The following is a 25,636-nucleotide window of genomic DNA, read 5'->3' on the forward strand; positions in this document are numbered from 1 at the left end:
TTATGTCTGGATCCTGGATAGTAAGGTGAAAAAAAAAATAAATAAATAAACCTTCTGCAAATAAGGGGAAAAAACCACAAGCCTCTGCAAGTTTTAGCCCGTAGAAGGGGTACACGTAATGGCTTATTGAGGGCACATTCCGAGAGCAGAGTTCTCTTTGAGTCTCCGTAACTGCTGCTGAGAACACGCAGATGTTTTCAATTAAGAAAGTGAACCTCACGGAATCCTAGTATTCCTTCCAACGCCAATGGATCTGGGAGTTTTTAGGATTAATAAAAACAGCAGGGAGTAAGAATCATTAGAAATATAGGAAGTAGTGCTGTATCGCGTTGGGAAATATGGGTATGTTTAAAGCCAACTTCCCAGATAAAATGATTATGAGCCCACATCGCAGTTTTATTTCAAACAATCCTCCTAAAGAGAGAGGTTGCTGAGTCAGCCAAACTCAGGGATGCCTCCTGCTGGTGCAAACGTGTTGTAAGGGGAGAAAAAAGTGTGGATACAATACGGAAACGTCTGGCTAAAGATTATTAGGCTCATCACAAATGGGTTAAAGATGTAGGCAAGCCCCCAAACCGACAGCTGAGGGGGGAACCCTGCCTGCCCAGAAAGGCTCTTGAAATATCATGAATGTCTGTTAGAAAACTGCTCAGACTTCTCAGGGGCTCTAATTACTTTTCAGGAGGGGCTGTGAATGGCATCTTGCAAAAATGTTCTGTCTCCTAGCAGGTTCGAGAGAACTGTTTTCTCAGTTTCTAATCTCATCTTTTCTAAGTTTCTTTTTTTCCTTTTCACTTTTAGTAAGTAATTTAAACTTCCAAATCTCAATTGCTTCATCTTTTAAGTAGGGAAAATGATTTCTAACCCAAATGAAAGAATAGGTCTAGGAAAAAAATAATTATCTTTTTAGAGTCTTCCAAGATCTCTGACTGACTAATCGGCATTATGCATTACAGGGGAAAGGTAATACAAGATATTTTCTATTCTGGATTCCAATACCAGCTGTAACACCAAGCCCAGGGTAGATGTAATTTTTCTGTCATTTGTCAAACACTTACACAGTTTCTGCTATGTATTATGTATGCTCTGTGCATTTACAAAATCTCAGTCCACGTGATTACTGTGAGGTAGGTGCAGTTATCTCCATTTTACAGATGACAGAAAGGAGACAGAAAGGTTAAAAAACTAGCCCAGAGTCAGCAGGGGGTAAGGGGCAGAATTTGGATTTGAACTCAGAAAGGCTGCCTCTAGAGACCGTGTTCTAAAGCTGCTCACTAGTGGATGTGCTGTCATTCTGCTTGATTCTCCAGCAATCAGGTTGGCCTCATCAGGGGTCAGAGGACCTCAGATGACCTTAAAGAAGTTGAACTTCAAAGAGTGGGAGGGAATGAAACAGCTAGTTCAGGTAACTGAAGCTAGGTCACTTCCTTGTATTGCACTGCGTGCCGACTGCCTGCCCGGACACTTGTCCATGTATATGACAGCCCTCGGTCCCTGGCTGAACCTGCTACACCCGGTCTGAGCATCGGCACTGAGCTTCCCCTTGTTATTCCAGAAGCAGATAGAGAAAGTGAGCCAGAGACCCTCTTCTGACAAAGGAGGGTTCCCCAGCTACATATATGTACCCCATCCTCTCAGCAGATTCTCTGCATTATTCCTGGGGGCGGGGGCGATGTAACATCACAGGATGGAAGATATTACTGCCTTGATGTTTTTAGAGCCCCTGACATTTTCTGGAGGCTTAAAAAAATCAGTCTCAGGTAGTAGAATGAAAGGATCCATGTTGTGGACTTTGAGGGTTAAGAAAAAATAATGACCAGCTGTGCTAGTGGTAAGTAGTAAGTACAAGGCTGCTGCTGACAAACTATTTTCTCAAGTCTGAGGGGCCCCAGGTGGGATCCTGCTGTTTGAAGCAAGGCTCAAGAGGAAAGAGCCTTCCTTCCGAGCAGCGGGACACCACATGATTCTGATGATTCCGTGTCCGCAAACAGTTCTCAGTCTTCATGCCTGACCAGTGGTCTCTGGATACCATGTATGTCATTTTCTCGGGGTGTCTTTGTGTCGCGCCCTGTGCTGAGGCTGTGTTCTGCTGGCACACCTTGATCTTCTGGAGCAGAAGTGTTATTCCTAATTTCACGATGAGGACTCTGTATTTTAAGTACTTGCACCAGCCACACAGTGAGTAGGGGAAATGAGATTCGTCCCTGTCTCCATGACTCCAATCTAGTGGTGGGGTCTGCTCTTTAAACCTCATGTACCTCTGAATTCTTGACCTCCGACTATCCTCTGGGGTATCTTACTGGCTTCCTCTAATGCCAGTGTTGTGTCCAGGTGTGTGTGTGTTTTCCCTCCTCCACGACTTTCTCGTGAGAATGAGAGATATCAGTGAGCTTGCGGGGCACAGCTTGTCCCTGCTGTGACTCCGCAAACCCTTCGTAACTTTTGGAAGACCCGCTGATCACCAGAGGGCTGCCACTGCTGGTCTCTTCCTCAGATAGAAGGTTCTATAGGCTTTCCTGTAATGCAGCTTCCAGTACAGTATTCATGACGACATCGGACAGCAAAAACACAGGTCTGACCCCTCCGAAGTATGTATAGCTAAGCACCAGTGTAAAAATGAAATTCTATTCTAAAAATCACACGCTAAAAATAACGATTTTGAACCAGATAACAGTTTAGAGCTACAAAAATGTTTTATTCCCTTATTTTGAGAACTTAAACTTTTTGTTTGTTTTCCCATTCATTCTTACTGAAAAACATAAGAAATGCTTTAAAATTTTACTTAAAAGTGCATTGTGTTTAATATTACAACCATATGATTTTTCCTGTTTTCGATTATGTAGAGAAAATAAACATTTGATTCACTCGAATAACTTTATAGTTTACAAAGCTTGCTTATATTGCTGAATATATATAAGCTCATTCAAATATACAGTCTGACATCTTAGAATCTGAGGTATTGACTTTGGGCAACAGTTAAGCCAATTTTTTTATTCTCATTGGAAGCACTGAATTGAAACGCTGTAATCTTCTCTAGAACTATCTTCTATTTCATGTTTCAGCAAAGACTTAATTGTTCTTTGAAGAATTTCTAACTCTAAAAATGGTGGCAATTTATATTCCAAAGAAATATAATTATCTTGCTCAGAAAAAGGAAGAAGCATAGAATTGCCTTTATTTTTAAATTATAATTACAATTATATATTGGCAGCACATGTGAACAATGTAGACATAAAATTATGATGAGAAAAACCTGCAACAAAAAGGAACCATGCATAGATAATGATCCTCTGCCAAGTAAAAATGAGTTCTGCTTATTTATGTGTTTATTTATTTAGGCATATTAAATGTTTACAGCAGCAATCTGGACCTCGCCTTTCTGATTACCTGTCTTTCAGCACCTATGTTTGCCTACAGTGTTGAATACTATATATTGTCTGCTTTGGGTACTATATATCTTTTAAATGAATCCTAATTATGTTTAATTTTGTACTTATTCTAGAATTTTATAACTCTTGAGGTAAATAAAGTTTTCATGACTTGTCAAAAAATAAAGATTAATGCCATGATACATTTTATGATAAAACCACTTTTCATTCCAATTGCATATAAATGATGGGTAAAACTCTCTGTCTGTATTTAAATGTAGAAAAGGATGTGTCACATGAGTTTTAAAAAAATAACACCATGCAATCAGTGTTTAAATATTTTAAAATTTGTTATTTATGTATACTACATTGGAGTAAGGAAAAAGGGAGATACTCACTAGTTAGTAGCTAGACAAGCATCACATCTTATTTCCTCCATACACTAAAATGACAAGCTCTCTGGTTATGGGGAAGAAAGGCTTTATGACCTAGACAGAGAAAGTGAGACCTGATTCTGAGCATGAATAAGATGGACCTCATTGTTTTTAGGTTGTAAAATTTAACAGGGCTGTTTGAAGGGGGTGTTGATAAGTACATTTGAAAGATGCTTGCCTTTGTCTAGGGACATAGATGCTTGCCTTTATGTCTAGGGACATAAAGCATTACAGTTCTCTTTGTCACATTAGCATAGGTCACTGAGCGTAAACGTGGTTTGATAAGTGAGTTAGGGATGATAAATGTGGTACCATGTACAGGATATTAAAAGGGACTGGCGTCATAGAGCGATGACCTGAACTAAGTGGTGGTAATGAGACCAAAGCTGAAGGGCGGGAGAAGTAGATCTGAAGGAGGAATGTGGACATGATGACTGGCCACATAAAATTACAGGAGCAGAGAGTAGTGCCACAGATGAGTCCTGGGGCTCAAGCCTGATGACTGACATCTGAAGGTGCACTTTGGGGAGATGGTGACATTTCTGCCTGTTTGAGGAGAGTGGCGAGAAGTGGGACCCATCATGGACATATTGACCCTGGGCCAACAGCAGCAAAACCAAGTGAAAATAGGTCTTGGTGGGAGACAGGAGAGCAAAGTGAAATGGAGATCCAAGAAGTTAAGTCATAGGAGGCACTTGAATGACGCAGTCGTTAAGTGTCCCGCTCTTGGTTTCCACTCAGCTCATGATCTCAGGGTTGTGGGATCAAGCCCTACATCAGGCTGTGTGCTCAGCACCAAGTCTCTCTCTTTCTCCCTTGACCCCTCCTTCCCCCCCAGACATGGAAACAGAAAATTGATTAGAGGTTATAGGAGAAAAAGAAAAGAAGCATCAGGCCCGACTAAGAATTTCATGAAAGATGAGACACTGAGAAGTATCAGAACACTTGGGGGTCAAGAGAATGGGGAAAAAAAGAGAGAGAATGGAAAAGGCTTTGGTTTGAACAACAACAACAACAAACAACAACAAATCATTGTTGTTTTTTGAAAAAAATAGTTCTAGTGGAGTTCTGGAGTTGCTTAGGTTAACCAGAAATAAATGACTAATTACAGATGTTCAGCAGTGCAGTACCCACCAGGCAGTCTTTCAGGTCTAATTAGACACTGACACTTAGAAGGCGATCCAGGGGTCACATTTGGCATCAACTTACTCAGAAATCTGGCAGACTTGCCACACACGTAACCCCTTTCAGTGAGAGTCCCTGCCGCAGGTCACTCAGTGGTCTAACCGCATATCCTACCTCGGTAGCAGCCCAGGTGCAGGCAGATGAGATTCACAGCGGTGGGTGCAGAAGCTCCCTGTGCTAGAAGTCTCCTTTTCGCAGTGGATATTATCTCTAATCAAAATCTCCTAGACGGCAAACTCTCCCAGCTGTAGTAGTTACTACGCTCATTAGGGCCCCAGAGCTATGGAACTGCCTTCAGGCATTCATGACATATTGATATTTATCCAGTGCAATGCATTTTTATTTAAAAAAAAGTATGATAGGGGATTGGGAGGTGTTCAGTCAGAGAAAAGCATGAGAAAAGCTAAGGACCCTATACGTGTAGGATGATGACAAAGTCAGAGATGAATTGGTTCAGCGTGGGATCCAGACTGCATGAAGAATCGTGTGCAGCTTGGAGAAGTAGAGTATGTTGAGTGACTAGCTCAGTAGTGCAGGTTCAGCAGGGATGGGGAGAGATGGCAGTACAGACCGCATCCTACTTTGATGTTTCTTCCAGCATTTAACAGTCTTAAGTGGGCAGTCAATACCCAAGAAGCATCTGTCTAATTAAAATAATGAGCGCGCTGACATGGGTGAATGGTTTTGGTTTTTGCTTATTTTGGTTGCTGTTGTTTAAATCGTAATTTAAAAATCCAAAAAAAAAAAAAAATAGTTAAATAAGACAATGAATGCAGTTCAGTATCTTGATGTTAGATGGATGCCATGCAATGATGCTAATGTCTTATTAATTAAATAAAAATAATATAGAGAAAGAAATAGGCAAGGTGATAGATGACAAGAAACCACAGGAAATATACCACCACCACTAGTGAAAACACTTAGATTGTGGACTATGGAGAAAGTTGGTATTGAATAAATACATTTTAATGGGCCAGTCTCAGTTAATGCTCTGCACAGCTCCATCAGGCATCCTGAATTTTTTTCATCAGAGCGTTTTTGCTTGTATGCAGCTTACTGCAGCTACTGTATCCCCTCTAGCATGTTCTCCCGTAACTTATGGAGACATCCAGACTTCTGGATGGGGAGGCTTCTCCCACAGTTGTATGGGACCATCTCAGTCCAGCTGTAAACTAGGACAGTTAGCTTATGGACAAAGAGCATACAGTACAGAGTATTAGGACTGCAAAGGACAGACAGGAGGATCTGTTATAAACTCCATATTTTATGGATGAGGGGCCTGGGACCCAGGGAGGTTAAATGACTTCCGAAGCTCTTGTAGGTCCTTGGTGATAGCTGGGGACTCGGGTTCCAAGTCCAGTGCTTTGTCACTCTCCGTGCTGGCTCCAGTAATTCCTGTGAAAAAGTAAATGGTTTTACTCTCCCTGTTCCCCTACGTGCTTCCGCATTCCCTTTTCTACAATTGCTTGTTGTTGTTGTTACTGTTTCTTGCATGGGTCAAACTTTTCTGTTTTTTAGAGGGGTGGGGGAGGTACAGAGGGAGAGGGAGAGAATCCTCCAGCAGACTTCCTGCTCAGTGTGGAGCCCAGGGGCTCCATCTCACATCCCTGAGATCAGGACCTGCATTGAAGTCAAGAGTTGGACGCTCAACTGACTGAGACATCCAGACGCCATGGGTCAGACGTTTCTATGCCAAACTTCTAAGGATTCATAGTGGCAGGAAGAAGAGGCATGGCCTGCCTATGTATATACAGAAAAGGGATATATGGAATCATTTCATATGGTAACATGGAGGTACTAACCTCTGAAGTATATCAAGTATGATTTCTAGTAGTTTCCTTCTGGTGTGGCTTAGTAAGGACTTAGCATGAATGCTACAGTCAGACATGCATTTGAACCTTTTCCCTGATGTGGTGGCTGGAGGCGCATCAATTTACTTTCCTGGGCGTCAGCTGAGTGATGACTATGTCCAGCATCAGCGTGGATTTGAGGATTACACAAAACAAAAATATGGAAAATCATGGAGCTCTTTGCTTGGTGCTTTTCTTTCCTTTTCTTTATTTTTGCTCAAGGTTCAGTAACAGAAATTTCTCAGAGTTGCCACCACTTTCTTGGAATGTTAATGTTTCTTCTTCTTTTTTTTTTTTTCTTAAAATAATCCAGTAATGTAGAAATAGAGAAATTATCTTATATGAAGATAATACTAAAGAAAGGGAGGGGGAAAACATTTGAGTTTCCTAACTGGGTAAAGAGGAAATAGTAAGAAAAACATGTTTAAAAATGCATGTTTGGGGCCCCCTGGGTGACACATTCAGTTGAGCATCAGACTTGGTTTTGGCTCAGGTCGTGATCTTAGCATCATAAGATTAAGCCCTCCATTGGGTTCTACACTCAATGAGGAGTCTGCTTGGTACTCTCTCTCCTTCTTCCCCTCCCCCAAATAAATAAATAAATATTTTAAAATAAATAAGTAAATAAATGCAAGTTTTTCAGAAGATTCCTACAGGGTAAACTTCAGGAGAACTTTTTTATGTAGAGTCCTACGTGGAGGGTAATAAATACAAAGCAGTATTTATATGACTTTTTTGTGGTTTGTTTTTCAAAAAGACTTCAATAGAAGCCAAGTACATAATCTTCAAAGTGAGTCCCAATATTTGAAGATTTTCTGTTCTAAGAAGTAGACTTCCTGTAGTTTAGGACAGTTCAAAGCAAGGCTTCAATACAGAAGAGCTAGAGATGTGAGGAATGTGATGTTCTCTACATCATCTAACCTGAATAAGACTTCTCTCGATTAGGCTTTTATAAGAGGCTAGATCACATAACATTCTAGGTTATACAGGGTCCTCTCCCTAAATATGAACACAATTTTGAGACTGCTTAGTATTTTTATCTGTAGTTGAGTGTATCTTTCCATACCCTCTCACCTACCTCTCTCTCTCCCCCAGACTCCCCAAAAAACAAAAGGTAAGATTGATTATTGAGTCAGATCTGTTGGAGAAGAGCAGCAAGTAAAGTGGTTTTGGAAAGTAACGTGGAATGCCAAACAGAGAGTGTTTTTTTTTTTCATGAAACCATGGAAAAGATCTAGAATGGAAGCAATATCCACCTTAGAGAAGAAGGAAATAATAAACTATATCTAAAGAAAAGTACAGAGATCACAGTTTTCTAGTTTGCAATTTAATGTGAAGTTTCTTTCAGGTAGGTCTAAGAAAATATACTCCATATATTTGTAGCAGGAAATTGAAGAGGTATCTCCTAGAGCAGTGAATATATGGGTTAACAAGACAACCGAAATGCTTTTTTTTAAGTCTCCAAGATATATTTCATGTAAAAGCCTATGGTATGATACAGTTTAGAAGCCTATTACTGAGTCACAAAACCAAAAATACTTGTGATATTATGGTGAAAATTAATACAAAATAATTACTTTAGTTTGTGTTTTTATCTTCAGCAGTTTGAACTGAATTCCAACCATTCATTAGAACTGAGGCAGAAAATTTGAGAATATTCTAAGAGAGCAGGAGATGGTATATGGAAATTAAGTGTAGTACCCATGCTTTATTTAATTGACTAGTTATTAAATTTTAGAGACTGTAAAAAATAATAGTAAGGGATAACAGAGACTCTGCTTACTCCTATTTTTATCCCCATGATTTTGGAGGGAATGTGGCTTTCTCTGAGACCATCTTGTAGTGCTCATATTTCAGAATGTTCGTTGAAGGCAAGTGCACATGCTTTGGGTTGATGGTCTCACCTACACGAAAGGACATCCACCTCCCTATGGAAGTAGAAACTCAAGTGTGTGGTCCCTGAACCAGCAACATCAGTTTTACGTTGGAATTTGCAAAAAATGTGAATTTTGGGGCCTTACATCAGAACTAGTGAGTCAGAAAATCTAGAGTTGGGTCCAACAAATCTATGTTATCCTTAGCCTTCCAGGGGATTCTGATACAGCTGTACTTTGAAGAGCCACGTCTGTAGTCTGTGTCAGAATTGAGGCATGACAGGCACATCTGTGACCATGATTACAGTCCCTGACAAATCATATTTAACTACTTATAATAAATGTGATACCTAAAATCCCTCCTAGTGTTATACATTTAACTTTCAAATGATTTATTTAAAAAATATATAGCTAGTATTGTTCTTCTGACTTCTCATGAATGTGTGTCCTTTTGGTTCAATATTAGAATGACCTGGGAAGTATAAAATATCCTAATGCCCAGGCATATTAGGATATTAGGATATTTTATACTTCCCAGGTATAAAAAACTCAAGCATGAACTTGCTTTAAGACTCCCCCTATAATTTCAGCTTAGGGACCATTTCCTTATTAAGCAAAAGTTTTCAGCTCTGTGCCTAAAAATTACCAACTCAGCTTCTGACATATACTGACACATTCTCAGAGATTCTGATTCAATAGGTCTAAGACAGTTTCTGGGATTTTGCATTTTTAAAAGGCTCCACATGTATATTGGACAGCCAACACCAGTACTAGTATTTTAAGCTCTAGAGAGATCTCTCTCTATTGGCTCCTGTCAAGTGATAAAGGAATAAGGGGGGGAAAAAAAAGGTCCTGTCATCTCTAATGTTACGTATTGTACTTTTTGATCAGTAAGTCAGAGATGTGGCTTTTTAGCACTGATTTTCAAATAGTGTTTTAAGGTTATTTTTGTTGAGGAAAAATGCAGAAATAATGCATAAATATTCAGTGATGCAAAATGGTTAGCAAAAGCTAATATTAAAAAGGTAGGGTATGATAAGAGCCAATTGCTTTAAATCTTCAAATTTGAGAATCTCAGTTACTTAGAATTTTGTCATGTAGGACAATGACTGGAAGGTTTTGATGAATCACTAGACAGGCAAGCATTTGTTCAAGTAAAAATGATTATTTCCTGGTGGAGCAATAGATAATTGGAGAGTCGTAACAACAAATTGTATGTCGGGATTATAACACATTATTATAACCATGTATAAAAAAAATCTTTTACTCTCATCCTATTTAAAGAAGAACTTGAGGGCTTAATATGAGCAGGACACTGTTAAAAGCTAAGCAGAACCTACGGAGAAAGGGTAGGCTTTTATTATAAAACATAGACTGTTACTGAAGACGGCAATCCAAAAGGAGTTTGTAGGACTTAAGCAAAGCGTAGAGGAGGGTAGTAGAAGTTAATGCAGAGTTTATTAAAGAATCTTATGACTCAGTTTGAAATGTTTAAGAGGCTACAGGGGGGAAAAAAGACTACTGGGATTCACTTGGAGGGAAGATTGGAGAATAACAGTGTAAAATCTCAGGCATTAAAAAGGAACTGAATATAAGTTAGTGTTATGAGCAGAATTGTGTCTCCCTCAAACTCGTGGTGAGGTCCTAACCCCCTGTACCTTCAGTATGACTGTATTTGGAGACTGGCCTTGAAAGAGGGAATTCAGTTAGAAAGGGGATGTCCAGGCCCCAATCCCGTACGACTGGTGTCCTTAGAAAAAGAGGAGAGTACGAAGGTCACCCACGCAGAGGGAAGACGCGCGGACATAGCAAGGAGACCACGATCTATAAACCAAGGAGAGAGGCCTCAGGGAAAGCAAACGTGTCGTACCTGGACCTTGCATTTCTAACCTCCAGAATTCGGAGAAAATAAATGCCTGTTGTTTAAGCCTGTGATATTTTGTTCTGACAACCCTAGCAAACTAATATGGTTAGTAATTCCCTGTGTACGGGCAATGAACTGGATAGTGCAGCAAGAGCTCATTAGAACAGAAAAAGTAGCTTCTGACCATGGAGGTTATCCGGGAGTCTATGAAATCTTCTAAGAAGTGATGTGTTAAATTAAAAATTACTGATTTTTAACCTCTGGTACAAGTCAACATTGTTTCTCCTTAAAAGAAGTATATGAACTTAATGGCAGGAGTGCCTCTACTCCACTGCACTAGGCTACTGTATTTTTGGGACCAGATCAAAGATTTGCCTGAATATTTTGACTTACATCTAATATTGAGTAGTGCTAGACTGACGTTATGTTTTATTTGTTTGTTTGTTTGTTTGTTTCAATCTTTTTATCTCTTTCACTCAGAAGGTGTTGTACCCAGGAGTGAGTTAGGCCAAGGGACCACATGCTGTTGAGGTAGAGAAATCCTATGTACAGATTGATTCAGCTTGAGTCATACATATGGATACTTTGATATTTAAATATGACCTTCTGTCTTATTTCTCCATCCCCTAAAATACTAAAAATAAGTTTTATTCTTTGGAGAATTACATTGAATAAAATGAAAAACAGTTTGCAAGTAAGACATATGGGGGAGAGACAGTACACACATGCGTTAGAATGTATGGAGACTTAGCTTCTGCCAAACCAGACACACTCAAGACTCGAAGGGGATTGTGTGGCTTGATTTCAGCCATCAAGGGAGGCCTTTGGATTTTAGCACAGGAAGCTCTACAGATTGAAGTGATGGGTTTGCTTTATTTGATTGATGTCTGTATGACAGAGATGGATATGGGGTAAACCTACTCTATTTTTAAGAGGTCAAAGTTAAGATAAACAGAAGCAAAGAAGTAGAGACTGGAAAATGATCAGACAGAGTAAGAGAGCTGTTTTCATGCTCTGACATGAGACTGTTGGGGAAGCCCCATCATCCAAAATATTTCCCCCAAAGTATGAAATTTTGCCATTAGATATTCATTTGTTATAGGAAATATTTTTTAAGCAACTTTTGATATGCAGGCATCTGGTGCAAATTAGTTTTTTGGACTTTCTTTTTCATGGAAGAGGTAGCATAGAGGGAAAGAATGAGGTGGGGAAGGAGGAAAAATCTTCTACATAATTTAAGGGGGCTGGGGGACAAAATATCCAGAAGTGAATGGTAAACAGCAGTGGGCAGGAAGATGAGCAGTCATTCACGCTTCCTGCAGAGCCTGTGCCCGCCAGCACAGGTCAGACCACTGGCCTTTTCCCTGGCAGACTTTTGAAGTGCTCAGCCTGGAGCACTTGCTGTAGCATCCTTATAACCCTGAGAACTCGTGGGACAGGAATCACAGCGATGGCAAGGTCACACTGTGAGATTCCAAGCATAGAAGGCTGAAGCAAGACATGTTAAAGTGTCAGTGAGAACTTCAAGAGAGCTACAGATTCTGAGTGTTCCCCTGTTTAATTATGCCATTGTGCCTACGCATCTCTGAGCTATCTAAGGCAGAGCTCAAAAGACAACTTAAGATCCAAAAAAATAAAAGTCCCATTTTCTAGATAGAGATTCCAAATTCTAAATAGGGAAGAAGGTTATTGATTGATTGAGCATTCTGCAAAGTTCAATAGATAGACTCCTGAGGAGTCAAGTATTCGTTTATAGAAAGGGCACTCACTATCTCTTAGGCATCTGAGACCAAAGTTACCCTCATAGTTGCACAGGTAGTTCACTGCACAAGGACTGTCATATAAGGAGTAAGTGAGAATTGAAATCCAGCCCCTGCCAGGCAGGGTTAGGAAACCAAAGGAAGGGTCACTGCTTTTTAATGTTTACAGATGTGTTTTAAAATGACCAAGCCATGAGGCCAGGTGGCCATCTCCTGTTAATTTTTGATTTTGCAAAAGTTGTAAGGGCAGCCTTGAGTTAGTCATTTCCCCTTTGTGATGGATCCTCCTCAGAGACCTGGGCAGGTGAGGCAGCACTGGATCTTTGACAGGTAACTGGATCTGGGCTGCAGGAGCTCCAGATGTCTGGGGGCTCTGAGGCCAGTGGTATGAAGAACAAAGTCCTGTAAAGATACTTCTGCAGCCTGAGAGAAATTCTGCAGCATTCTATTCTCTGAGAAATTTGTGTTTTCATAAAAATGATTTTAAAACCCTATCTGTTATTACAGTGAATAAAATGGGATTTTGAGCCTATTGTTGGATTTAATCATTATTTTTATGGCAGAACTGGGGGTGTGGGAGTAGTTATAACAGTTGTTTTTTTAATCTCTTTTATTAAGTCATTTATCATAAGCAAAATTCAGTTTCTAACCTTAGTTCTTTATTTAAGTTTCTGACTTAACTGTTTTTCTGCATGTTGTGTATTCCCATTTTATGTCTGTAAAGGTTATAGAATAACTATTTCATTTTTGGCCGGCAAAAGCTGTTTAGCACTCTGGAATAGCATTATGGTTAAAAGGCAAAAAGAAGAGATGATTTGAAATTAAAACTACTTAACAGTGAGGATTAACAGGGGCATGGAAGTCTCTGTATCAAACCCATCTAGACTCAAGCTTCATTTTCATTAAGAGATTTCTTAGGGACTCCTGACTTTTCTGTTCACTTTAATCCCAGGTTCCTGATCATTGGGCCAAGAGGAAAAGAGATGAAGGGTGAACACAAAAAGATATATAGAATAAATGTGGACCTTATGATAGTCGATAGAGAATGTCTTTTACATTGCTAATACTTTTCTTCTTGTAAAAATTATATGTATTATGTCTATATACATTGCATATCTCGATAATATTTTATAAAGTCTCAACAAAGTACAACAGAAATTCAAAAGATAACAGTTAAGGTAAAAGAAAAATTATTAATATTGTCTTGTGATTTCATATCAGTGGTAATACATGATTGAGAAATGAAGTAGAGTGCAATTTGCCCAACGACATTCTGGCATTAGCTCCATAATCTTTCTGGTTTTCACAGAGCAGTATGTAGGGTTGTGGTAAGAAGCTGGGGGACACACCCTGCCCATGCACACTCCCTTTCATGCTCTTCTGAAATCTTGTACCATTAATGCATCCTACTTTGTGCTGACCCTTTTGCTTTAACAAGGAGTGTAAATATGTCAGCAGTATAGTTCAAATTTTTGGAAGAGGATTTTTTTTTTTTTTTTTTTTTGCTAATTTACAAAATGCTTTTATGTTGTCTCCAGGTTTTGTGGGACCTGGGGCTTCTCTTAACAAAATTTGGAGATGGGGGTAACTCTTTACAAAAAAAGAATACAAGATTACAAATAAATAATTAGGTACAAAATGGAATCTTTATTTAGAATCAGAAAAAAAACAAGAAATTACTGCAGTCTCAGGTCCTTTATTTTCTGAGATCTCATTAGGCAACTTCCCAGATACCGAGATGCTTTAGGAATGTAGCCAGGCTTCGCCTCCCTGGAAGGGAGCTCCCAGCAGCTCCCTGTCTCACGATGGCCTCGTAAGTGAGGAGTCCTGAAACCTAAATTTAATGAGCTTCATAGTCAATCCCCATTGGTCCTTAAGGTTTGGTAAAGAAATACTCAGTGTGTTTATATACAGATATAAGAATGTTCCAAAATGTACTTTTTTTATCCTCTGCCTCCTGTTGGCATGTCAAGGGTAACTTTTAGACAGAAAGTGCCTTATTCTGGCTTTTGTAGTTGCAAAGGACAAAAACTCTCAGGCCAGTTCAAGTAGGGAGGAAGTCTTAGTTCTAGAACTGGGAATTCATTTACCTATTCAGTGTAATTATTTTGTATGTGTACTATGAGCCAAACCCTCTACCAGATATGGACCTTCTCTGTCATGGGGAAGGAGCTAATCAGTAACTACCAGTGACATGAATACAAACAGCACCAGCTCTGGTGAGTGCCGGGAGGGAGCCGCAGCAGGAAACGGGGAATCGGAACCTTGGGTTTTCTTTACACGTTTGTTTGCTAAGTTCATTTTATTTTTGGTGGGGTGGTGAGGGGAGAGGAATCAGGGCAATCGAGAAGAAGGAAGTTCTGTTTGAGCTGAGATTTGAGCATGGTGAGAATGTACTGGGTAAAAGTGGTAGGGATGGGTTTCAGGTCATGGGGTTAGTAAAGAGGCAGAAATAACCAAGATCAGTGTCTCATGGTAATGCGAAGCTGGGCTGCTTTATGATTTACACCAGCTTCAGTGGAAGCAGAACCTCGAGACTCTTCCTTCTAAGCCTGTGCTGTCCCAGCACAGCCACGCTGGCCACATGTGTCTGGGGAACACTGGAAATGGGGCCAGTCCACGCTGAGATACGTTCCTCTTGTCAGCTACTTAGGATGTATGAGGATGTGAGAGACTTCATATGAGGAAAAAAAAAAAAAAGAATATCTTATTAGTAGCTTTTCATATTGCATGTGGAAACAATAATATTTTGAGTATTATTGGGTTAAATGAAATATATCATTCAAATTAAGCCACTGGTTTCTGTTTTCCTTTATTGACTGTGGCTACTAGAAAATTTCTGTGGGCCGGTGCAGCTGGAGCAGGGGAGGTAGGCCTGGTGGTGTGTCTGCCACTACCTACGTACCTCACAGCACACCTAGGCTATGAGAACCTCTCCGAGTTCAGGCTGGGAGTCTGCATTTTAGACAGAGAACCCCAGTGATTGTCACAGGCGGTCACAGGCCGCTGGTAGGAATGTCAGGACTCAGACGCATGTATTATAGGGTATGTGTCTGCTTTTTTCCCCCCATAAGCTTCTGGTATGCTGTATCTTTGAATGAGATTCCAGGAATCTTTTTGTGTGTGATAGGTTTATGTGCAACATCATTTTTGTAAGTCCCTTGCCAGTAAGGCTGCTGTCAATGGCTGTTGGGGCTGATAAATGCCTGATGGAAGTGAGATCATTTAAACAGAAAAAAAGAAGTGACCTGTGCCTTCTTCCATCTCTACACCACAGTGCACCTGCTTGCCAGACAGAAATAGTGGCCTTTGGGACTCAGTTGTGTTCTCTCTGCCTCAGTGTTGAGGGGGTGTAGGCTCATGAAGTATGAACATGGCCATCTAAGGTCCTACCCCGCCCCCCCAGCGTGAACTTGGGGTGGAGTCTGATTTGGAAGGAAGATAGGTCTGGACAGGCAGTGACAAACATGCAGCTCCCCATGTGTTATTTTTCAGAGACACTTATTTCCAATTAATAAAACATCTTGGATTTAGGCTTCTCCTTATCTTGATTTCAATGGTCATGGATATTTATGGTTGCTTTTCAAGTACACTGCTTAAGTGGCTCTTATTTCAAGGGCTGTTAAGAACAAAAGGACCAGTCTTTCTAGAGTCTGAGAAAAATAATGATTCCTTATGCAGCCCAGAAAGCCAAATTATATTGGTACTCAGAAACAGTAAATATAAGCTTATATTTTCATAAATATATGAAAGGCTAGATGTCTTCTTCTTTAACTGAAATTCTTCTCTGTCTTCTCAAATCCTAGAGAGGAGAGGGGTAGATACCAAAAGGTGGTGTTTGTGCTAATGTATCAGCTGAATATGATCTACAAACTGGGTGACTGTCCTTTGAAATCAGATGGTTTATTCGATTATGAATGTATTTATTAGCATGGTGGCCTCACTCTGGATTCCTTCCATTGGGGATATATGGATTCTTTGCACTCTGTGGCTTTTCTCTCCCTTTAGAATGCCCCTACCGATGACCGAAATAGAACTGCTTTTTATAGACTGATTTTTCAGAAGTCGTCTTTGTATGGAGCTGTGCAGGACCTGGTACCTCTGCCAGCTCATTACATTTTGAGTAACGTTATCACACGTAGAACTTAAGTTTTTAAAATAGAAATTTTAAAGTCACTTCATGAAAGAACAACTTGTCGAGATCATGATAACGCCTTGTTAAATTGAATAGATCCTTGTCTTCGCCGCTAAGTAAGTTAATGTTCCTTTAAAATATCACTCATTTGAGGAACAGCAGGGATAAGAGGCCCCCCTCCCCTTGATCTAACTCCAGCTTCATGGAGATTATTGATTTCATTAAACAGATTCAAGCAACCTCTAAAATTTTCTCAAACTCTGTAGCCTAATGCCCAAATGTCTTTATGTGGCTTACAGACTTTCACGTTCTGGGCCCTGCCTAAGCCCAGGAGTATCTGAGAAGTCTGGTCCTGGCCCGGCCACCTGCCCACCAGCCACCTGCGCACTCTCTCCCCGATGCACGCCCTTCTTCTTCACACTCCACCAGTTTGCACTTCCTCGTTCTAGACTCTTACAACCCTTCTCCATCTACCAAACTGCCATCCTCTCTGGGACCCCGCCCAAATGTGAAATCTTCCCCGACTCTGTGAAACCTTCCGCACATCCTCTGGGGAGTGTCCTTCACCTAGCTCTACTTTAGTATTGAACTCCAAGTCGTTCCAAGTCCTACTTACTCCTCACCAGCGAGCACTAGAGGGGAGGGATTTATTTCAGTTCATACTTTTCTTTGAAGACAACTCTGGTGTCTCCACCTTGTGACTTTTCTCTTGCTACACACTCCCAATTTCTCCAACCTCCATTTTTACGGTGAGATCTAGATCCATTCACTATCTGGTGACCCGTCTTATAATATGCTTTCACTTGCTGTGTCTGGAAGGCTAGTTCGTAAAATGATATGTGATTTATAGGCCTTAGAGAGCAGCCTTAAGGACACTCCCCTTTTTATTTGGCCTTCTTCCTCGTATGCTCCTTGGATCCTGGCTTATGTTGAACTAAGGAAGGACAGAGTCTGGAGTTTCAGATGCCACTGGAGCTCATTGGAGTCCTCTGTACTGCTTCCTTGTCCGCTCCTAGCCTGTGGAAGCCTTGCCACGGGCAACAGTCTCAACTGGAAGACAGGATAGTATCCCCGCTGACAGTCGCCATCCTGTTAACATTTGCGGTCTTCGGTTGGATGGTTTTCGTTCTGGTGGCCTTGTTGTAGCTCGTGTTGTGTCATTCTTATTTGAAAACGAACCATTACGGTAGAATGCTCTGATTTTGAAGCTGCAAGCCGTATGTATTGATGAACAGCATCTTTTAACAGAACAAGTACATGTCCCTAAGCCCAATTAAGACCAATAAAATGTTTGAAAGTTGAATTAAATAGCTCTTCTTTATCCCTTACTCGTGTTAATTGACATGAGAGAAGCAACCGTTGTCTCAGCTGTGTTACAGATATCACAGCTTGTGAAAACATACAAGTGGGAAACGAAATTTGGTGCAAGGTTTAAAACTCATACTGGAGAATAATGGTCTTAATACAAGCACACTTTCTCTTTGGATCCTACTTGAATCGAAGCACTGTTTCCTATTGTAACAACAGGACACTTCATTAAAATATAAGTGTGTTCAGGAGTTCACAAACTCTTTTTGTGTTTGGAGAACAGATCTGGCAATATTAATGACTATGGTTTTTTTTTTTTTTGTATTGACTCACTTTTGTATATACATTTGTGTTTGTAAGAAAATACTCCTTCAAATGCTGAGTTCAATTGATGAAAGAAAAAAAAAAAACATAAATGAGGCACAGATGCTGTCGATAAGAACAGAATGTGCCATGCAGTTTAGCCCTGTGGGCTTCCTGGGAAGAATCCTCTTCTCCTATGATGGGTAGAGTTGTCAGTAGTGACAATAATGTTGTTAGAAATGAAAACTAAGTTGTGCTCACCAGTGTTTAACTGACAGGGCCATGGTGCCTTCAGGGATAAAATGCAAGTGCTGTGTTACAATTCATCTCATGATTTTTGTGGTTCAATAATTTATCTTCATAAAACACCAATGACAGCCAGTATTCTGTTGTTCCTGTGAGTGAAATATGATGTGCTTGCAATATGTTTTGGGGATTCACTAACTACGGCTATGTACACATAATTTGTAATCAAGTTCATGCATGAGTAGCCAAAATATAAATAGGAACATTTAAGACTGTCTCAAATTCCAATTGACTTCTCCGTGTATATAGTCATAGCAGGAGAGTTCAGATATGTGTAATAACGAGCCTTGGTAAATGTTTGAGGAATTCAGAAAAGGAGTAAAAACTAGATGGGGACCAAAAAGAGAAGAGCCCTAATATTACATAGCTAAGGATAAGTTTGGGTAAATTTAATTCTTCAGAAATAAATTATGGGATGAAATACCAAAATAAGAATAAAAATTCCTGATTTAATCCTATTTGAACTTCTGATGTGAGTCTTTTCTCTCCGATTTTTGGTTGTTGCATGGAGATGATTTAGGTCCAGGTATAATATTTAATGTAAATTTATCTTAAAAATTTGAACACACACATTATAAACATCTTTATTTGTGGGGATGTTGTAAACCACAGAGTCTCTACATTTTACACATGTTCACATAATTGACAGCTGGTAGATTAATCTTCCCAAGAAATTTCTAATTATGCCGCTTTTTTATTCCATAAATTTTTCCTGGATGAAGTTCAAAGTCTTAAACTTGAAATTCAGAGTCCTTCCTGAGCTGGCTTTAACCAGTGCTTCTTACCTTGTCTCCCGTGTGAAAAACTCTTAGAGAAGAGCATGCAATCCTTGTGTTCATTCAGCAAACACATACTGAGCATTTGCAGCTCGGAGATTCAAAGGTAAAAATAAGCAATTTATGTTACACAGTTACATGTTCAAGGAGCACAGAAAGGGGCAGAAACCATGCAAATACATGATCTCCTAAGCTTCCATTCTTTTATTCTTAACAACACCTTCATTTCGCATAACAGTACCATCCATCTCCATTAATGGAAACTTTTCCATGAAGTTTTACCTGATATCCTCAAAAATAAATAAATAAATAAACAAACAAACAAATCAATCAATAAGCCTTCTATTCCATGTTTCATTGTAATTTCTTTATTTTGGCAGTAGGCAATATCTGCTTACTTTAATACTTCTCTGCATATGCTCTGAAGAAATCAATAAGTATCTCTGAAGTGAAGGATAATGTTCCAAATAGTTCCTAGCTCCCACGATCACCAGAATTTGTAACTACAGAACAATCACAGACCTGTCCAGTGAGTAAAACCACTCAAGTTTGCTTGGAGGCAGAACCATTATTTCTTCCCATCATTCACCTTCTTACAGATACAGGAGAAAAAAGCTACCATTTCTATCATCCATAATTGCAGTGGGTACAAAACCAAATGACTCAGTGATTGAAATGAAAAAAGAACTTACTTTCAAAAGATTCTGGGCACATATTTTATGATTTTAGATGGAATTACATTTTCATTTTTATAAGGGAAAATAACATATTCCTATTGAAAATTAATAAAGCCATGATGATTTTCTCCATAATATAGCTATACAGTTTTTACTTACCATTAATCCAATCTTATAACTAATTATTTAAAATTATTTCAATCTGTTTTTCATAAAATATTAAGGAATAAAACCTGCACAACTCTTTAAAATGATTACAAAATTATAAATAAATAGAATCTATAATTTTTCATTTATGATAGGTTTTATAACTTTGTACTTCTAACAAATAACTTACTTTTTTTACTATAAAATTAAATAAATACAAATTAGCTTCTATTCTGAATATAGATCATTATACATAGCTTGCTAGATACAGCCAGAAATACATACTTGAAATAAGAATTATAATGAAGATGATTAAATAACTAACTCTAAGCTTAATCACTCTGAACCTTATCTTTATAATATTATGCCAAATGTTAGTAATACCTATCTGAATTTCAACGTGTTGTAATCTACATAAATTTATTAGTGATAGATATACTTGAATTTCAGATAACGCATTACAAATTTCTGCACTGAATATTAAAAAAAGTATTCTATCAGTTAAAAATTATCTTCAGAAGGAAAAAGTAAAATATCATTTAAGTTCTTAAGCTAAGGTGAAGATTCTCATTGACTCCTAAAACATTGATTCAAGCCAGATGATAACTCTTGCTGAGAAAGAATGTCTTTCTTATAGATGTCTAGTGAATATTTTTGAAATTAGGCAACACCTCACTTTTTCATTGTCATTAGTCCTTGTATGTATGCCAATAAGCCGTAATATTCACATGAAATACATTTCATCTAACATCTGACTTCCATGAGGGAGGAGCCTGTTGTACCTTCCTCAAACCTCATTGCTATGACATCTAAGAGCTATATTATAGTTTTGGTTAGTAAGTCTGTAATTAAAGAAGAAAAATATCTTAGCTGGGCTAATTGCTACTTAGTATTGCTACATAGACTCACCCTAAGAAGCAGCCTCCACCAGCTCCCAGTGGTTTCCCTGCAGCACTGGGTCAACTCTGCAGTAAGCCAGTTTAAATGCTAAATGCTCTAAGAATGAAATCACTTACGCCTTCTTTGTTGTGGTGACAACCTTATTACTAAGCTTTTTAAATCAGGGTGGAAAATGTGAATGTTTACAAGAGATCTGTCACCATATGTGTAGACCCAGCCTAACTAAAAGGATAGGATTTGTTCTTAAAATCTGTCTGCGTAGCATAATGAACTAATTCAACACCACATTAAAAAAAAGTGGTCATGAATTCAATTGGACTCTTCTCCCTTTCCTATCATATAAATAATGTTTGGTTATTTCCAAAGACTAGAGCTAACTGTAAACCATTTCCTGTGTAACCCTAATTTTGTTTGTGCTAAGACTTTGCTCAAGTTGAAAAACCTCTGTTTAAACAAACAGGAAGATCAAAAATGGAAAGAGGGGCCTAGTATCTAATTTTTGTTTGCTCGAGTTCCTTTTGAGAACTTGCTGGGAAGAAATAAACAATGGAGGTGGATACAGAAAAATGGTAACAGAAGCCTTTTCTGTCTTGGCCAAGTTCAGAGACAGAAACAGGGGTCATGCTACCCTCTAGCAAATCTGCTTCATATTCAAGCATCCTTTACAGAAACCACAGCAGTCACTGGTGGCAGTTGTGTTCAGTAAAGTACAAACGGATGTACTAAAATGCCAACATTTTCATTTTGTTTTGATGACTTTCTCAGAGAATAACAATGTTCAGCTTAGATTTTTTTTTTTTTTTTTTTTTTTTTGGTAGTGCCCTTTGGGAATGAACACTTTGTCTTTTTAAAGCCAGACAACACTTAACTCAAGCAGTTTCATTGTTCTTTCTCTCTCGTGAAGCCAACAAAAAAGAGTAATGTATTACTTAATGAAGCTATTCATTGCTTAATAAAAATAAGAATTAGTGACAATAACTGTTATACACCCATTAACCTTATTTTCACGCTTTAACATAGAAGTTGCTCTGATGTATTTCAACTATAATTTGCTTCAAAAAAGATAAAGCTGGTGGTAGTAGAAATCTGATGATACATAAAGTATCATTGTTATTTTAGAAATTCAATGAAAAACCAGTACTACAGTCAGCTACCAAAATCTTAAGTTGTAATACTGATAAGTGGCATCTCTGGGAAGTGGGAGAAAATCTTTGACTTGAAATCCACAAAGTTGATATTTACTAGTCTTCTAACTTCCTGAGTCTTGATTTGCTCATTTGCTCATTTTCAAAATGGGAAGTAGTTCTGGTTGACCAAGGAAACTAGTTATTTGTGTTAAAATGTTTAGGTGTAACTTTTTTCAAAGTTCACAACAAATAAAAGCTGGTAAAGACCAATATGATAGACATCTTGCACAAGATTTTTATAACAAATCATAAGCATTCCCTGTAGGCAGTCCCCAATATCATTCACGAATATTTCCCTTGGACGCAGGTGAATTCACCAAACTTACAAAGTGTATTTGCCAAAATCTTATTTTAAAGATTATTCTTATTTAAAGACAATAAATAAGAATCTATGCTCTTCGAGGTCAGAAATTTTGATTTGGATATATAGCCCTAGTATCTAGGACATTGCATGGCACATAGTATTGGATAAAGAATGAAAGAATTTACTGAATATATGCTCTTGAACTATATTCATGGGATGATTTAGGTCATAACTATATTCTTCATGAATATATTCATTAAAAGATTAAACCCATGACCCTTGGCTTTTGATAAATTGAACAATCTTTAAGATACTACTAATATATTCACACTTATTGAATATATTTAACATAAATATATTCATGAATATATTCGTAAGGATAACCTATTCATAATCATAGGATATATTCAAGAAGACTATTTCTTAATACAATTACCTGATAAATTGGTAAATTTGGTGAATTTGGTGAATTAGTCATTCACCAACTGATTCTCTGGATAATTATTCTCGAAGAACTGGTTTCTAGTGAGTTGACCGAGAGTTCCTTCTCCGGGCTCTGACCTACGTGATCACTGGCAGCTTGGCTACTGGCAGTTGGAGTTCACCACCCTCTAAATCCATGAACACAGATGTCCTTTCCTGAAATCTCTGTCGAAGGAGGGACAGGATCCCTTCTTTCAAAGGTAGAGAGGGTAGAGGCCAAAGTCTCCTTTAGAGCTCTTCAGAGTCTACCAAGAGCTACTTAATTAGCTAATGCTGGCTAACTGTTTCACCTTCTTCTCCCTGAAATCTGTGCCTTCTTATTCCTCTGTGGCTTTACTTTGGGTATTTGTGATTGGGTGTGAATACCTAGTACACCTCTAAAAATTGAGCTAGTTACAGAGGGAGCACTGGCTTTGGCTGTTAGTCTTAGAATATATTCTCTAATGGGAATGTAATATGTAGAATACATACTAGATGTCTATCTATCTATAATATGGATATTATATATTCTATATAAATCAGTTACCAGTCACATGAATTTCCTTTCTTGAGTGATGTGTGCTTTTTCAAATGTGTAACTCTGGCCACTGAAGGTCTTGATCTGTCACGGAGAATCACTACCATTGTGAGCCATGATTTCTGATGAAATATTCTCTCTCAGATATTTGAGAGCAGGAAAAATATTGAGAAACTTCCAACTAAATGAACAACAGTGGTAGTGAACATGCAAGATCTGAGCATTAGGATATTTGAATCATCTGGTTATATCTTTCTATCTAAAAGATATAGACATGCTGAGCTCAAGAAAAATGGGAATGAAGGGAAACTAAGAGATAAATCTTAAAGGGAAGATGATAGACAATATAGAACTTTGAGAGACAGCAAAAGAAAAAAAAGTAAATATTTTTATATCAGAAATTTTTTGTTTCTGGTTTTGGTTTCTTTGGGGTTTTATGCTCTATGAATTAAAACAGTTTATAATCCCTGTTATCTGTGGGACATGAAAGGGCTGTAATTATAGTTGATAAGTTAATTAAAGAAGGGAGAATCTTGAAGTGTAGAAATGAATGAAACATAATTTTTATTTTATTTTTATTTTTTTAAGATTTTATTTATTTATTTGACAGAGATCACAAGTAGGCAGAGAGGCAGACAGAGAGAGAGAGAGGGAAGCAGGCCCCCTGCTAAGCAGAGCTCCTGATGTGGGACTCGATCCCAGGACTCTGGGATCATGACCTGAGACTAAGGCAGAGGCTTAACCCACTGAGCCACCCAGGCGTCCCTGAAACATAATTTTTAAAGTGTCATTACCTTTTAAAGCTCTTGAAGTGTCCTGAAATCCCCCCTCAGAATCTGTACAAAGTCTTTGTGCAGTTTCTCATAGATCCCAGTAATATTTTTTCTTATGCACCATAATTCATGTTAAATTAATGGCATTGATAGCTATGAGGTTTTTTTCCTTAATTACTATTGTTTTAATATTCTGCAACTGCGTGCATACTTCATGAGTTTTTGATGGCTTCTCTACACATCTGTGTATTGACACTGATGATAAAAGTGGCTTCAGCATTTTCTACATTTTAAAGATATTTTAATTAGGTTACATGTTATATAGACCCATTTCTTGTTTTTAATTTTTATTGAAATACAGTATACATAAAAGAATGCACAGATCATGAGTGAAAAGCTCAATGCATTTTTGAAAAACTGAATACACCCCAATGTAACCAACTCAAATCAAGACCGACACCCAGATTGCTTCCAGATTTAGTAATTGATTTTAACAGAGGGTTGTCTATCTAGAACTAAAGCTAAGCAATGTTCAAAAAATAACTACTAAAAAAATACAGTTGTGCTATAAGAAAAAGAATCTATGTATTAATTTCACTAATACTATCTTTAACCTAAGACATGCCCTGTTAATAAGAAAGCAATAAAAAATGCTCATCTATATCATGGAATTTTAGTGCTATAAGGCATTTAATCTACTATAAATTCCCTAAAGTAATTCCCTTTTTGGGATACCACTGACTAACATCTTCCTAATCCATTATCGGTGTTCTGGAGAATGTCTACAATAAGGAGTAAATGCTCCTGCTAAAAACCTTACCTCTATGCGCAATTTTCCAGCACTTTCTGGGACTCCAGATTTCTCACAGAAATGGCGAAGAATTCCCTCTCAGATTTGAACCAGTAAAAGGTTGTACTTCTTTTTATGGTGCATGCTCTACCTCCCAGGTTGGTCCTTTGTCCATTTACCCCAAGATTCCATAAAGCTACCTGTAGCTCCCACCTTCTATCTATAGTATAAAATTTTGTTATCTAAAGCACAAAAATCAAATTACTATCTCCCTATATTCAGCATAGATTCTACTCTGTATATCTCAGGTGAAGTCTCTATCTACTTTGGGTATTCTATGATTGTTATGTTTAATGTTTAGAGTTATCCAGCAGAGCAAGTAAAGATTTATGAACTAAAATATTCAACTTACTTTTAAAAGTATGTATTCTATTAATGTGGTCTATGTATCTATGCAGTGTTTGTTTGTTTTTTAAAATAGATACAGTATCACTGGTTTATCTATTCCCTCTATATCCATGTATGCTGAATGTATTTCAGTGTATAGAGCTGAGAAGAATCTTGTAATCTACTGGTATGAACCATTCATTTTACTGATAATTTCTGGGCCAGAGAGCTACAGTTATTTCCTCACATAATAATAGTGTTTATGCTATCATGCTATCCAAATTCAAACCTTGCTCTATTTTAGTGCA

The 25,636-nt window shown here is 38.3% G+C and overlaps 1 protein-coding gene across 1 annotated transcript in view; it reads left to right on the plus strand.

Moving 5' to 3' along the window:
- The window catches only part of CNTNAP2 (contactin associated protein 2), a 1,133,692-nt gene that overhangs the window by 178,278 nt on the left and 929,778 nt on the right, over positions 1-25,636 (plus strand). The gene's annotated exons all lie outside the window — the stretch shown is intronic.

The sequence above is a fragment of the Mustela putorius genome, unplaced genomic scaffold (genome assembly GCF_011764305.1).
Source record: "Mustela putorius furo isolate JIRA1106 unplaced genomic scaffold, ASM1176430v1.1 tig00001680_pilon_pilon_pilon, whole genome shotgun sequence".
Lineage (NCBI taxonomy): Eukaryota > Metazoa > Chordata > Mammalia > Carnivora > Mustelidae > Mustela > Mustela putorius.